The following is a 17,351-nucleotide window of genomic DNA, read 5'->3' on the forward strand; positions in this document are numbered from 1 at the left end:
TTGGACAGTGGAAGCTGGAGAGCCGGGCTATTCGGACTGAGCCAATTGGTTTCCATGGATCTCAATAGTGCCAGCACTGTTGTTCTTCAAGTCTTAATTCAGGCCACCAGTCAGGATACTGCTGTGTTAAAGCCAGCTGAGGAGCAGTTGAAACAGTGGGAAACACAGCCAGGTTTTTATTCAGTGTTGCTGGTAAGTTGCTTAAAAATAGTTATTATTTTTAATAAAATGAGACACTATTCTATTGTTTTAAAAACCTACTTGTGTTGGTGGTTTACTTAGTGAAACTGATCCAAATGTTTGGCTGCCATTGCACTGCCATTTACTAATTCGAGGCATGGCACTTGGAGGACATTTAAGAGATGTTTATTGTCGGGTGAGTATACCCAAGCAGGGTATTGGTAGTATCTGCTTAGAAGGTTACACTGCCAGTTTTCTATTTTAGCCTGTAAATGCTGCCCTCAAGACTGTAAAGGAGGAAAGAGGAAGGACATCTTTAAAATCAGAGAAGGAAAACTCTGACCCCAAAAAACCTCCGCTGCCTTGCGGCATAACTCTTCAGGGGAAAGGCTAAGGGAGTAAACCCCGACAGAAAATCCGGAGCCGGAGTCCCTAAGGCGGTTTGACATTGTAGTCAACACCGGCAACTCCTGCGGCGCACCTGAAGCCAAGCTGTATTGACTTTGTCTTTCCCTTGGACCCTTCAGCTGCGAAGAGAGGGGGGGTCTGCTGCATGGGCAACAGCGGACCCTCCATATCACCCTGCCCAGGCTCTGTAGCTTCAGTTTCACTTGAGAGGACACTCCAGCGTCATCGCAAGATGTCAACTCAACACGGGAGGAGACAGATACCGGTTATAAGCTCATCCGATTGGCGAAGGAAACGAGCGCCAGGGGTCTCCTCTGACGGTGGGAGAGGTCATCGCACCTCACTGGACAGCTACCATCTCGCCATGGCTCGCCTGCCCCACTGGGTGCGTGGGGATCAGAGAGGCGCCTCTCGAAAAGTGGGCCACAAAACACCCGCACCAGTTAATTCCAAGCAAACAACAAGAAAGAAGGCTCCGGCTCTTCGCCTCGCTAGCTGGAACATCAGGACCATGTGCCCCGGACTTACTGCAGACCTTCCGTGGATCAAGGGTGCCAGGAAAACCGCTGTCATCGATAGGGAACTGGCACGACTAAACATCGACATTGCGGCTCTACAGGAGACCCGGTTGGCCGACAACGGAACTATCAGAGAAACCAACTACACCTTCTACTGGCAAGGGAAGTCTCCGGACCAACCAAGACAGCACGGTGTTGGGTTCGCTGTGAAGAACACGCTTGTTAACTCCATAGAGCCACCCACAGGAGGCACAGAGAGATTACTTACCCTCCGACTGTCAACAACTTTCGGCCCAGTCAGCATTCTTAGCGCGTACGCCCCAACCCTCTGCGCCACCACCGAAGAGAAAGAACAGTTCTACCATGCACTGGATGAAGCGTTATCCAAGATTCCCAGAAGTAACGCTCTCTATCTCCTTGGAGACTTCAACGCAAGAGTAGGAGCCGACCACATGGCCTGGCCCACCTGCCTTGGAAACTTTGGGAGAGGAAAGATCAATGAGAATGGTCAGCGACTGCTTGAGCTTTTGTGTCACCACGGCCTGTGCGTGACAAACACATTCTTCAAGTGCAAAGAGATCCACCAGGTGTCATGGAGGCACCCCCGCTCCCGTCATTGGCACCAGCTTGACCTCATCATCACCAGAAGAACGGATATTGGCAGCACCCTCCTCACCCGCAGCTACCACAGTGCAGACTGCGACACGGACCATGCCCTCGTGGTAAGCAAGGTGCGCATAATGCCAAAGAGGTTGCACCACTCCAAGATGAAGGGTCGCCCACGCATCAACACCAGTTGTGCCAGCAACCCAGTTAAGACCCAGCAATTCATCAACAAGATGGAAGATGCACTCGGCGAGGGAGTGGCAGCAGATGACATTATAGAATCCAATTGGCCACGTCTCCGCGACGCCATATACAACTCCGCCATTATTGCTTACGGGAAGAAAGAGCGGAAGAACGCTGACTGGTACGAGGCTCACTGGGAAGAAATGGAACCCGTGATCGAGGCTAAGAGGAAGGCCCTACTGGCTTACAAGATCACGCCCACTCCCAGTACACTTCAAGCTCTACGGGCTGCCAGGAACAAAGTCCAGAAGACCGCCCGCCACTGTGCCAACACCTATTGGCTAAACCTGTGCAGAAGCATCCAGGAAGCCGCCGATATAGGCAACGCACGAGGAATGTATGAGGGTATCAAGAAGGCAACAGGCCCAATCCCCTCCAAGATCGCCCCCCTTAAGTCCAAGACAGGTGAGGTCATCACTGACCAGGAACAGCAAATGCGGCGGTGGACCGAGCACTACCTCGAGCTGTACGCGACGAGGAACACCGTAACAGACACTGCTCTTAACGCCATCCCAGACCTACCAGTCATGGAGGAGCTAGACACCCCACCTACTGCGGCAGAGCTCAGCAAAGCCATCGACCGCCTCGCTTGCGGGAAAGCACCAGGAAGCGACGGAATCCCTCCAGAAATCCTAAAGAGCGGGAAACCAGTCCTGCTACAGCCGCTCCACCATCTACTCTGTCTCTGCTGGAAGGAGGGTTACATCCCCCAGGATATGAGAGACGCCAACATTATCACCATGTACAAGAACAAAGGAGACCGCAGCGACTGCAACAACTACCGGGGCATCTCTCTCCTCAGCGTCGTCGGCAAAGTATTCGCCCGGGTCGCTCTTGCCCGCCTGCAGACCCTTGCTTCCCGCGTCTACCCAGAGTCCCAGTGTGGCTTCAGAGCTGGCCGCTCAACAGTGGACATGATCTTCTCCCTACGCCAGCTGCAGGAGAAGTGTCACGAGCAGCATAAACCACTCTACCTCGCCTTTATCGACCTCACGAAGGCGTTTGATCTGGTCAGTCGAAGCGGTCTCTTCAGCTTGCTACGGAAGATTGGCTGTCCACCACATCTGCTTGCTGTGGTCATGTCCTTTCACGACAACATGCACAGCACGGTGTCCTACAACGGCGCAACCTCTGAGGCCTTCCCAGTCAGCAGCGGAGTAAAGCAGGGCTGCGTCCTCGCGCCTACGCTGTTCGGAATCTTCTTCTCCATGCTCCTCCAATACGCCTTTAAGGACTGCAGCGAGGGTGTCTTCATTCACACCAGATCCGATGGCAAGCTCTACAACCTGGCCCGTCTACGAGCCAAGACCAAAGTCAAAGAGGTGCTCATCCGTGAGATGCTCTTCGCCGACGACGCAGCTTTGACATCACACTCCGAAGAGGGACTCCAGCAGCTAGTCACTTGCCTTTCCCACGCATGCAAGGAGTTCGGACTAGCCATCAGCCTGACGAAGACGAATGTTATGGCTCAAGGCACGGGGACTCCCCCATGCATCACCATCAACGGATACACCTTGGAGGTTGTCAATGACTTCACTTACCTTGGGTCCACCATCTCGAGCTCTCTGTCAGTCGACTTGGAGGTCAACCGGAGAATCGCCAGGGCAGCCACAGTTATGGCCAGACTGAACCGGCAAGCGTGGAACAATTCCAGCCTCACTGAGAAAACCAGACTGCGCATCTACCAAGCCTGCGTACTCAGCACTCTCCTCTATGGCAGCGAGACGTGGACCACCTACGCAAGGCACGAAAGGAAACTCAACAGCTTCCACATGAGGTGCCTGCGACGCGTCCTGCATGTCGCCTGGCAGGATAAGGTCCCCAACACCGAGGTGCTGAAGCGAGCCAATATGAGCAGTTTGCATGCAGTTCTTAGCGAGAGACGCCTCAGGTGGCTCGGCCATGTCAAAAGAATGGATGCAGGCCGTATCCCCAAAGACCTCCTCTACAGCGAGCTAGCAGAAGGCAAGAGGATGACAGGGCGCCCAAAACTGCGGTTCAAAGACATCTGCAAAAAGGACATGACACAATGCTCCATCAATCTCAACACATGGGAAGTTCAAGCAGACGACCGCCTAGCCTGGAGGCTCGCGGTCAGGCAAGGTACGTCACGCGCGGAGGCTGCGCGCAACGATGAGGCGGTCCAGAAAAGATCGAGGCGGAAGCAGCGTCAGCAGCAGCAACAACAGCCATCTGCCTTCACCTGTACCAAGTGCGGCAGGGATTGTCACTCCCGAATCGGACTGCACAGCCATTCTCGGCGGTGCAGATAGACTCTCAAGAAGCTACGCCATCGTCTCTCGAGACGGACGGCTGCCGACGACGACTTCAGGTTGTCATTTTTTCCAATGTAAGCCCACTTACCTTTTCTTCTTATTTTTTTTCTTTTTCTTTTTCTTCCTTTTTTTTTTTTTTTTTTTTGCTTTTGTTGCCTTTGTTTCGGTGTCCTATCCATGAAATCATTGCCAAAATAAAAGTCATAAAGCTTTTCTCCAATATTTTATTCTAGGATATTTATAGTTTTATGTGTTAATGTTTAAGTTTATAATTCATTTTGAGTGAACATTTGCATACAGCATAAGATCAGGGTCCAATTCCATATTTCTGCATGCAGGTAACCAGTTTTCATAGCCCCCTTTGTTGAGGAGACTACGCTATCCCTATTGTGTATTCTTGTCACCCTTGTAAAAGAGTCAGTTGACTATCTTTGTGGGAATTCATTTCTGGGTTCTGTCCCATTGGTCCATATGTCTGTCTGCTTGCTAGTATATACTATTATTGGAATTAACTGTGAAGTCAACAAGTATGATGCCTCTAGCTTTGTTTTTCTTTCTCAAGATCACTTTGCCTATTTTGAATCGTTTGTTGCTTCATAAGAATTTTAGTATTGCTTTTTCTGTTTTCTGTACAAAATTCCATTGGGTTTTTTTATGGATTGCATTGAATCTGTAGATCACTCTGAATGGTATGGACATTACAACAATATAAAATCCTCCACTCCATGAACACAGAATATCTTTCCATTTGTTTGTTTCTTCTTTAATTTCTTTCAGAAGTGCTTTATATTTTTCAGCATACAAGTCTCTCTCTTAGTTAACTTTACTCTTCAGTATTTTATTCTTTTTGGTGCTATTATAAATGAGATTGTTTTTCCTAATTTTCTTTTCCAACAGCTTACTATTATGTCCATAGAAACATGACTGACTCTTTGTGTGTCAAAAATGGGGCCTTACTCTTTGTCTCTTGAAAATGAGTCAACTGGGATGGATGTTTTGCCAATAAAAGGTGTTTCCCAAAGTCCCATTGTCCATTATTGACCCAGTGACAAGCTTTCCCTTACACCTGCCCTATAAGAAGAGAAAAATAGGAGAAATCATGAATATGCAATTAAAGAAAACTAACAAAAGCTAGTATACAGAAAAAGAGAAAACAACACGTTACAGTTAAATAAATATAAATTAAAGCAATTGTGGTGTGAGTTATGGCCTTTCAACTGGGCAAAAATATTACCTAAGGAAAGAGTAAAATGGAAATTGTAGGGGAGTCATACTATGCTTTATTAATGCTATGTGCTAGAACACTATTGAAGATTTACAATATTCATCTAGTTTAGCCTTCTCCACAGTCTTCTGGGTAAGATAGCACAGCATTTTCCATTTTATAAATAAGAAACAGAGGTTTAGAGACCTTGTAAATTGTGTAGTATCAAATACCTAGTAAGTGCTAGAGCTCATACTAGAACACAAGTTTATCAGATTCCATAATGCTTGCCCTTTCTATAAACTACAAAGTATCTCTGCAGTACAAGACAAAGGCTATTAGGAAAAATTAATCAGGCAACATTAAGTAGTAAATGTTTGTATATAACATTTTTAAAATGCTCATCAAAAAAATTGAATGACAAGCTTTTGTATGTTGGTTCTCACATTTGTGATCTTGCTAAAACTTGAGCATAAAGGACACTTAGTGTGTTGGTTATGCCTTGTGTTAACATGCTTGAATTTTTCAGCAGCAATGCTATTCTCCACAGTAACCACATCCCATTCCATTTCATTGTGTACCATGTAAACAAGAAACTTATAGTGATAGCAGCTGAGAAATCAGTTTGAGCCAAGTGCAGTATGGTTTTAATGTTTCAACTTCATAGGAGCAAAACTGTTCTTTCTCACAGTGCCCTAAGAAAGGACTTAGGTCATGCAACAAAGGCTGAGACTGAGGTGAAACTTTGGCATGCAGGGAACTACTAAAAACTGCATTAAACAATTCCAATGCATCCCGGAAGATGGTATAGACAAGGGTCTGTTTCCTTCAAATAGTTTAAACCTTGGAAACATCTGGCTTCACATTACAAACACACACACACACACACACACACACAACTGGCTTTGTTTATTTGTCTTTGTATTTGCTTTTCAATTACAAAAGTAATTCCAGAATGAGACAGCAAAAAGTTCGTGGAGAGTTTTGAAAATACACTATTGTAATGCACTGCTTTCATGGCTCTAAAATAATTTAGCTAAGCTTGAAATTGGAAGTATTGTGTTCACTCAAAATTGTGTTCTGTTCTTTTAACATCATAAAAAATGGTATAGAATTTTAAATGCTGAGTAACATTAAAAACAAGTCAATATGTTACTGATGCATGGTGTACAAGGGAATTTTTTAAATTTCTACCTTTTAAGATCATTAATCTTGATCATTATATTACACAGGCTTTATACCACCCTCAAAATGACTATTATAGCAATCTTTATAGTTCAAATATTGGAACACATTCCAGAGTGACTTAACAAGGCAATTCTCAGGAGACAAATGCAGCTCTAATTTAGCCTTGTAGGTTCTTGATAACCAAAAATAGAAGAGCAAAAGATGAATAACCTTATATAGAGTTTATTTTAAAGATATATTATTACTTTTTATTGTATTGAACTTCAGACATTGAATTACCACTTATCTGCTTATTCAGTAGAAAATACCAAGTAACTAACTTGATTTAAATTTAATTTTGTAATGTTTCACATCTTTAGAGCTTTCATCAATATATACCCCTATGGAATCACATATAGTTGAACATTGCAGTGAAAAAAATTTGAATTTCCATGCAGGAAGAATATAGCTCACAGTGGTAGCATATGTCTATACAGATGCAGTTTAAATAATGTATTTATTAGCACACATCTATGTCTATATAACCTACTTAGAGAAGCCTTTATCACTCCATTTTCTTATCTATATGCAGAAGCACACGTCAAATATTTCAACTTTTAAAATACTATATTACTATATAAGAAAATCTTCCTCCTTGAGAAATGATGGCTAATCATTTAACCTACTTGGTACTTTTCTTTTTAGAATAAATTGTGAATTCAACACACAGACTGCAATAGTTATTTTGTCTAAAACATAAAGTCCTAGTGTGCTGTGGTTTTAGTAGCCTGATTTCATATTGAAAGAAAATCCTCAGTCATGTTCTGTCTCTGAACAGTATTGCATCTTAAGCTACAAGCATTTTAAGTCTTTACTGAACTGCTATGGAAACCTCAAAATCAATGTCTCAATGGGTTGGAGCAATGTGATTTCTGTTCAAGGATACCTCATTTCCTGACCCTTGAAAACACTGACATATTGCAGGTTTGGTTGGGAGATCTTAGTGCCAGTCATTTCCAGTTTATGGCACTGCTTCCCCAAGTTAAGAGTGACCTGCTTCTATTAAAAAACAAGTAACAAGTGATTATTAGGTACTTCTTCAAGGGAAAACTACATGTTCGGGTGATAGATGCAATGCAGAGAAATGCAATGACTACCTGACCTTGAGAATTTAAAGTCTAGTGAGACTTTAATAAATTTTATCCCAACTCTGACCAAGCATGCACACCCACACTCAATATAATTATATTCAAATACCAGAAGACTGTGAAAAGAGGCAAATGCATATTTTCTGTCAAATTTTCATAAAGAAGCGACAGTTCTTGTCAGGAAACTACAACTAGAGAGAGATTAAACCTGGCTTATTCATCTAAACCACTCCCATGAGAATGGCAAGCCAGGGTGTAATATCACTAAACTTATGTCTTTGATGAAAGACAACTGTTTTTCTAATTTTATAGTAATTGGGGGGCAAACATCAGGAGAAATATATTCCTAAACGTAGTCATTTTATTTTTTTTATTTTTATTTTTTATTTTTTCATTTCTTTTTTGAATTGTTCACAAACATTTCCTACATAACCCAACATACAACAAAGAAATGGTACATCCTTTTCTTTCAATTTGCATACAATGGAAAAACAATATATTTTACAAAGTTTAACTAAGACACTAGGCAGGCCGACAGTTTAAGTCTATAGGTGAGACAGTACCTAATAAAAAATAATCAGAGTTTATTTAGCATTAGTTACTTCCATGACCAAATCTCACTCCAATTAATAAAACTTGCTGTCATCAGGCTTCTGGTATATATACCATTACTTTTTAGTACTGCTCCATCTTGGTTCTTCACAATTACTAACATAGAAAACTGTTGCAAAGTAGGGGCAAGCATTTGCAAAAAAACAAATAAACAAAATCCCCTGCTATTATAAGCACGAATGTGTATGATGGAGTTTCTTCCCAAGCAACATATGAACTTTCAAACCATCCAGAAATCACCAGAACTGAATTTGCCAAGGTATTTTTGCCTAAATTCAAGCCCAACAGAGGAGCTGAAAATCAAACTTAGTGTTCAAGTTGAGAGTAGGTTGGGGAATTCAGCCATTTGAAAAATGACCATCTTTAAAAAAAAAAAAATGATGACCAAAAATAGGTTCACTAAATTTATTTTAAAAATCATAAAACGTTTCTTACAAAAGACCATTACATTCTGCACACTGCTCTGAATAGATGCCAGGGATATATGGACTATTGTTACTTTTCTTCCCTGTCCCACCCCCCTCAAATGTTACAGTGACCACAAAGCAAAGTGTTCACAATAATTACACAGGGGGAATTTTCCTTTTTAACCACCAACAATGAACAAAAATTAAAATTCACTCACTCTGCTGCTGTTTCAAAATTTCAATGTTAGTTTTTGCACACCCTCTCCCCCCACCCTGTTTTTAAGGAACTAAAACATTACATCTGGTGAACAGCAAAGATTTCACTACACCTCAAATGCAGAACACCTATGAAGCAGAGGAATGTTGGCTTTTTAAACAGAAGCAGATTAAAAAAATAAAAGATGCAGGACTCCTTCAGTTCTTCACTAGTCTTAGAAAAACTTTCCAGAATACTGCTTCACACTGTTCTGCAGCAAATACTGTGCATTCTGTATCTGGTCCTGTGTTCCTGTAATGGTAATGATCCGATCTTCAGACCCTTCTAAAGGCTCATCAATTTTGATTCAAGCTCCTGATTCATGACGAATTTGTTTAATCCTCTGACCACCTTTGCCAATAATAGATCCAGCCAAATCTTTGGGAATAGTTACTTGTGTAGTAATAATAGGTCCACCGAGATCACCATATGAGCCACGACCCCCTGCATAGGAATAATCATATCCAGAGCCACCCTGTGGCTCATAAGCCATCTGCCATTCTGAAGGGCTCCACGTATCTATAGCAGAGTCCCAAGTTTCATCAGCACTGAAACCAACCATGCCATCGTAATGATCTCCAGGTCTTCCTCTTCTGTCATAGGCCATTAGATCTCCTCCTCTAGGTGGTGGTGGTGGAGGAAGAGGAAGATTCCGTGCTCTGCTACCACCCCGGCCACCTCGTCCAGGAGGTGGTGGAGGAGGTCCTCACCGAGGGCTCATGTCGTCATAATCTCTTCTGGATGGAAGCATTGGACGCCCATCCTGACCAGGAGGCATTCTGTCAAAGCCACCTCTTCCCCTCATGGGAAATCCCACGGGACGTCCACGGCAGTCATCAAACATCATTGTCGTCGGCGGCGGCAGCCGTCCGTCTCGAGAGACGATGGTGTAGCTTCTTAAGAGTCTATCTGCACCGCCGAGAATGGCTGTGCAGTCTGACTCGGGAGTGACACGGTATCTGTCTCCTCCCGTGTTGAGTCGACATCTTGCGATGACGCTGGAGTGTCCTCTCAAGTGAAGCTGAAGCTACAGAGCCTGGGCGGAGTGATATGGAGGGTCTGCTGTTGCCCATGCAGCAGACCCCCCCTCTCTTCGCAGCTGAAGGGTCCAAGGGAAAGACGGAGTCAATACAGCTTGGCTTCAGGTGCGCTGCAGGAGTTGCCGGTGTTGACTGCAACGTCAAACCGCCTTAGGGACTCCGGCTCCGGATTTTCTGTCGGGGTTTACTCCCTTAGCCTTTCCCCTGAAGAGGTATGCCGCAAGGCAGCGGAGGTTTTTTGGAGTCAGAGTTTTCCTTCTCTGATATGCCCTGACTGGAAGATTGAACTAGCGACACTTAGCTCGCAGGCCGACGCTCAATCCACTGAGCCAAACCATTACATTATTGTAAAGCCACCATAATCGTAGGTTTCATCGTAAAAATTGGGATCATAAGGCTGTGCACGTCCTTTGATGGGAGACTATGATATGAGATCAAGAATGATCTTTATGCACTCTACAACTCTATCAGGTTTTCCTCCAATAAGAACGACTCTGTCAGTGGAATGAGGACAGCATTCCTGGAAAAGCTTGATTGTTGTCTGAGTGTTCTCTCGAAGTTCTTTGATTTTAGCACCTTTGACCCCAATAATTCCTCCTGCCAGACTTGGATGAATCAACAGCCTCAATTCGCAAAGTCGCTTCCTTTATAGTGTTGGTAATTTAAGCATTCCACAGCATCAAATTCGAGCGGGAGCTGGCTGGTTGCAGTGGGTGATGGCAACTGCAGGCCCTCTTCCAAGGTAGGGATGATTTTCTTCAGAATTTCTCCAAATGTTTCAATATCAGCACTGATACTCAATATGCGCTCGGGGCCACTGCTGTCTGGGACTGAAACACTGGCATTGTAGTCTGTATGCAGAGCCTTAATATTCTTGCCTCCTTTTCCAATCACTGCCCCAGCATTCTTGCTCTGAAGCAGAATGCGTAATTCAACCATCTCATCCGTGTTTCTAGATCTTTTAAAAGCTTGTTCCTCTTCCATGTCTTCTGCGGGGCGTTTACCAAATTCACCATTGGTTTTGGTGTTGGGGGATGTTTCCTCTGGCTGTTCAGTTTCCATTTTCTTGAATTATATGGAACACCAATCAGTTATTATATATCCTTGCAGAGAAGAACTGAAGTGTCTGGGCGGGACCAACTGACACCCTAGTGCTGCAGTAGCCTATACGACGTAAACAAGTGGACCGTAAGCAAGACATCGAGGTTGGTGCAGCCGAGAAACAGGATAATGGCATCCGCAGCACTTTCGCCTGGAGCGCCCGCCTCCTCTTTCGTTCGCTCACTCACTAGCTGGGGGAAGGGAAAAGCCTAAAATGACTAAGTGTCATTTTAGAACTTAGATTTTTTCCCCTTCAAGATCTTTTACTGAATAGCAAAGTGGAAAATTTTACTTAATTTAAACAGCATATTAATTGAATCATTACATAAATATATTGAGAAATGATGCATACTAAGGCAACCAGGGACATTTATAACCTAATGGGAAAGAATCCTATTCATTAACATTGCAATATTACAGGGAAGGTCACTTAATCACAGGGTAATATTCATGACCTATATGAAAATAAAGGAATTATATCAGTTATCACTGAAAATTAATATAGTTTTAAAAATCAAAAACCAAAGATATGGGTGTTTAAAAATATTTATTACATTTAAAGACTAATTTGATTTATATATCTTTACTTGCAATAGGAATAACTTTATTTAAACCTACATATCTTATTTAGTAACATCTACACTTTATCTAGGCTGTTTTTACTTAATATTCATGCAAGGCATTTTACAACAGTAATATATATTTTGTGCATTTCAGCTATAAAGTATTATAATCACCAACACTGCACACTACAGAAAAATCCTTTAATAGACTCAAAATTTTTAATAAACTCATCTTATTTTTTCAGCAGACATGATCCCCAGTGTATCTGTACCCAGTAATGGACTTTAAATCAGAAAAATCTAATTCCTTGGACAAAGGAATAAAGAACATTTGCTATACTACAGTAAAGACTTTTTTTAGTATAATATCTAATTTATCTAGCACTTCAGAGAAATCAATTTTCCCTCTCCTGAAGTCTATAGAGACTATCTCTGTATAATATTCTGCATTTAATCTACCTGGTAACTAATATGTATTTGTATATCATTACATAATATTTATGTTAATACACTTACCACCATTATTATTAACATCATTTATTAGGAAATAGGTTGTAGAAAGGTAAAGAGTAATAAAAGAAAATAGGTTAGCAGAAAGAAAGAGTACTATCGTCTATCCTCCACATTTCCTTAGAATCTCTTTTGGCCATCCTCTTTCCTTTACCAATTATATGACATATACTTCAGAACTGTCTAAAAGAATCTTCATTATGGAAGCCACTGATAATTTTGGCCCACATCAATAGTTTTGGCCTTTACAACAACTATGCATGAGATCACTGAACAATGAGTAACCATTGCAAGCCTTTATGGGCTTAACAATTGAAAAGTATTGCATGTGAAATGCAAGATCAATCTATCAACTACATAGAAATACTCAATAGCCATACCTGCAACCACCAATGACATGAGCACTCTAGCAGGCACTTCAACCAACTGTATATCATCCTTGGAGTTACTCTGTGATCAACAGATTTGTGCATAAACACAATTGAAAGCATCAGACTATCTTTTTTAAAATGTAGCTATTTTAATTTCACAGATAAGGGAGTGGAACATGGAGAACTTTTCACTTAAATTTATTTCCCAAGTTCTCAATATAAAATAAGAAAAGCAAACAAGATGTTTTGATATTCAAAGTTAGCATTTCACAAAAATTTCACAGATGAAGGCTATCCAGTGAAGAAACAACATTATTCAGAAAGAGTCGAGAAGAATTATGACAATTGGAAAGTAAAAAAGTAATTAAAAAGGAAAAATAAAATACTTTTACTTTAAATTTTACTCTAACGCCCTCCTAAGCAGGCTTGACCTCATCACAAGCTTTCCTTATGGTAAGTTTTCTATTAAAGCTGTGACTACTATATCCCTGGTGATCTTAGGAATGGGGGGAGGCATTAAACCAATTCTGTCATTACTATATAAAAAAATGTATTACCATACAAAAGCCAAACAACTGCACCAATAAATAGATAGGTAAATAATTATGCCATAAATGTCTTTTATAATAGTCAACCCTACTGAATATTATCATGAACAGAAAGGCATTTTCTGTAAGAAACTACAACAAATCACTGAGCACTAATTCACTGCTACTGATCCACATGGGTTGTTGTAATATAGTTTTGAAAATGCTGTCTTGACCCAGTTTTGAGAATTTTGAGGCTAGAAGCAGGTCAGGGACCCTTCTTGAACACCTGATTAAGTATACACCAAACCACCTCTTGAACAGGCCCTCAAGCTCCAGGCCACTTAATCATGTCAATGCCAGGTATCAAACAACTAGAAACTGTCTCTATGCCCAAGAGCCTAAGAAATCATTCAAATTAGCCCACTTAGAGGAAGACTGAGAAACCTAGCTAAACCCACCCACCCACCCCTAGCCATACATAAATAAGCCGCCTCCGATAGCTACAGCTGCTATTACCTTGTCCCAGGCACAACTCTTCGTGTGACCCTTCCTGATAGCTTTGTCTTATTTGGAGCTGCAAGTAACAAGATGTTCTGCCTTTCAGCTATCCAAGTATTAGTCTGTTTCTTCTTACTATGAGAAAAAAAATCTTTTAATCTTATAAAACAGTCCTTGGGCAATAAAGTCTTAGTGATTGTCATTAATGGGGAAAAAAATATCTGTTATTTGTGTAATCAGTTCATTCAATTATCATGTTTATGCACAGACAAACATATACCCTGTGTGTGGAAAGATTTATAATTGTAATATTTAAAAAAATACTTTTGTATCAATATCAATTGTTTAAAAATATTACTTTTTTAAATTTTATTTATTTATTTATTTGTTGGTTTGTTTATTTATTTATTTATTTTTAGAGAGAGGGAAAAGGAGAAAGAGAGGACTAGAAACATCACTGTATGATTGTCTCTCACTCACACCCCCAACTGGGGACATGACATGCAACATAGTCAAGTGCCCTAACTGGGAATCGAACCAGCGACACTTGGTTCACAGGCCGAGGCTCAATCCACTGAGCCACAGCAGCCAGGGTAAAAACATTACTTTTGTAAACAGTCTCCCTCCTTTCTTATACCTACTGCGGTAGAAAGTTTAGGAACGATATAACGACTGAACTTTTTGGTCAATCAAGGTCCAGTTTCATCTTTATATGAAATAGTGAGCATAATGTATGTAGAATTTTTAATCCTTTAAATCCCTTGTTCTTTTTACTCTATCAAATATTACAGTCTTTGGTTGGAAGATATAAATATATAATTATAGAATTTAATCAATTCTAAATCATATCTTCTTATCTAGATTAAAGGGCAAGTGAGAAGAAATTTTAGGTAAATTGGATATTAAGCTGTTATAAGAAGTAGCAGAACCTGAGAATGAATTGAAGAAACTGATAATGGAAAACAAAACAGACATGTAGGGAATCCTCTAGTGTAAGAGTTTTAAGGGTAGTAAAGTGATGAAAAAATATATATTTATTAACCTAAAGCATTTACATTCAAGAAAAGTACTGTTTCACTTACATATATTTATTTAATTACTGAAAATAGAAAGGAAGAAACTTACACTTATATGGCATATTGTTTGTTCTGGGCACTGACTCAATGCTTTCTGAAACAGTTTTTTCACTGTACAATGTCATAATGTTATTATTTTTACAGATGAGGAAACAGGCATAGAAAGACCTCTGCTCAAGTTCACACTACTAATAAAGATTATGAGCAAGATTCCCACTCCCCAATCAGTATGAGTCCATACCATTCTTTACTTAAAGGAAAAATAGATTCATGGCAACATGGTGGCTACAGAAGCATAGAGACCAGAAAAAAACATTAAACCATAAACCTGCTCATTTAAGTAACTAGGACTAAAAGACAAAAATTGTTATCATGAGACTAAACACAAAAAAGATATAAAAAGTAATTCAATGTAAGACATATTATGAGAGAAATGGGATATATATATATATATAAAATTTAGATTATTGATTTGAGACTTTTCCTTTTATCTAATATATTCATTTGGTGTTATACATTTTTCTCTTAGCCTTGTTTTTGCTGTGTCCCTCAAATTTTGATTTGTTAAGTTTTCATATTAATTCAGGTCAATAGAGTCTTCAATTTGTGTTAAAATTGTTCTTTGAACTATAAATTTTTAGAAATTTCTAATCTAGTTTCTAAGTTTTTTAATTTTTCCTGCTTTATTTTTATTATTGATTTCTATTTTGACTTCACTGTGGTTGAGGAAAACACTCTGTATGATCTGAGTTCTTTGAAGCTTTTTAAAATTTGCATGTGTATTTTGCAGGCAGACACTTGAATAGTATATGTGTTCTACTTGTTGGGTGAGCTGCTCTTTAAGAGTTGATTAGATACTGTTGCTTAATGATAAATTTAAGGGATTCTATACCCTTGCCCATTTTATGTTTAGTTGTTCTATTAATTGTTGGGAGAGGAGTGTTGAAGTCTACAATAATAATTTCTATTTGTGGGTTTCTTTTTCAGTTCTATACATTTTCTTTACATTTTTGCAGCTCTCTTGTTTGGTGCACATACATTTAGAATTTCTGTTATCTTGGTAAATTGACAATTTCGTCATTATGTCCTATCTACCTCTAGATGTTTTCTTTTTTATAAACTTTACATTATTAGATATTAATATAGTCATTCCTGCAATATATATAATATCAACAGATTAATAGCAAAAGCTTTATACCATTATACAGCATAAGTTTTAGTGCTTTAGGATAAATTTTATTTTGTTTCTTTGCTTGATCTTTTATTCACACGTTTTGAGCATTAAGTTGTACAATTATTAAAATAATTAAAATATTCAAAGTGGACACATATAGACTATTTTAGCTAATCTAATGAGAAAATAAATAAAAAAGGAAAAGTGCCTGCAGTCTGCCCACTCTGGCATGCAGGAGCACCTGCGATCCGACCGCCCAGGCATGCAACAAGCCACCCCCTCTGGCTTAGCTCACAGAAGTGTCTGCAATCAGCCCACCATGGCCTGCAACCAGTCCATCCACCCCGGCATACAAATGGCTCGCCCATGGCCTGCCCGCCCCAGTCCTGCAGGAGGGAGTACACTTGCCCCTGGCTGAGGCCAAAGTCAGTGAAGTGAACTAGAGGCACTTTGTAAAAGTTCTGGGCACTGTCTCTGGAGAAAGAGGTGGGAAACCAGTAGACTACATCCCAGTGCAGAATCATCCCCAGTGCTATGGGAGAAATCTCTTAAGCAGACTACTCCACTCCAAGAGGCAGCAGCTCAACAGCTGTATATAAGAAGGTCATACAACAAAGGCAGAAAATAAAAGGAGGTCAATCTAAGAAACAATAAGAAGAGCCACATAAATGGAGAGAAGGAGAAATAACACCCAAACAAAAGAAAAAAAGAAATTCCCAAAAAGAGGGATAGATAAAATAGAGGCAAGCAAACAATCAGACATGGAATTCAAAATAATGGTAATGAGAAATTCAATACACTCAACAAACTCAGAGAAAACAACAAACTCCAGGGGAAATACAAAAAACTCCAGGGAACTACAAAGAACTCCAGGGAAGCTACAAGGAACTTACTGAGAACTACACCAGCATGAAAAGGGACATAGAGACTATCAATAAGAGCCAGGAAGAAATGAATAATACAATTTTTTGAGCTGAAGAACACAGTAGAAGGAATCAAAAGTGGGCAAAATGAAGCAGAAGATGAGATCAGTGAGCTAGAGGACAACGTAAAAAAAAAATTCCCAGATGCAGCAACAAAATGACAAAAGACTGAAAAAGAATAAAGTTTAAGAGAACTTCATGAAAAATTGAAATGCAATAATATCCATATCATAGGGATACCAGAAGGAGGGGAAGATGAGGAGCATAGGATAGAAAACCTGATTGAAAAAAGTAATGACAGAAAACTTTCCTAACATGAGGAGAAAAAAGTCTCACGAGTACAGGAAACACAGAGGGTCCCAATGAAGATGAACCCAAGGAGGCCCACTCCAAGGCACAGCATTATTAAAATGGCAATATTCAAAGACAAAGAGAGAATCCTAAAGGCAGCAAGAGCAAAAGAGCAAATAACATACAAGGGGAGCTCCAATAAGGTTATCAGCTGATTTCTCAACAGAAACACTACAACTCAGAAGGGAA

At 40.5% G+C, this 17,351-nt stretch overlaps 1 long non-coding RNA gene and 1 pseudogene across 1 annotated transcript in view; both read right to left on the reverse strand.

The window, feature by feature from the left end:
- Positions 1-17,351, reverse strand: part of LOC150020899 (uncharacterized) — a 324,472-nt gene that overhangs the window by 257,082 nt on the left and 50,039 nt on the right. The gene's annotated exons all lie outside the window — the stretch shown is intronic.
- Positions 9,156-11,258, reverse strand: LOC150020900 (heterogeneous nuclear ribonucleoprotein K-like; annotated as a pseudogene).

This window comes from Furipterus horrens, unplaced genomic scaffold (genome assembly GCF_987537825.1).
Source record: "Furipterus horrens unplaced genomic scaffold, mFurHor1.1.pri manual_scaffold_1, whole genome shotgun sequence".
Classification (NCBI taxonomy): domain Eukaryota; kingdom Metazoa; phylum Chordata; class Mammalia; order Chiroptera; family Furipteridae; genus Furipterus; species Furipterus horrens.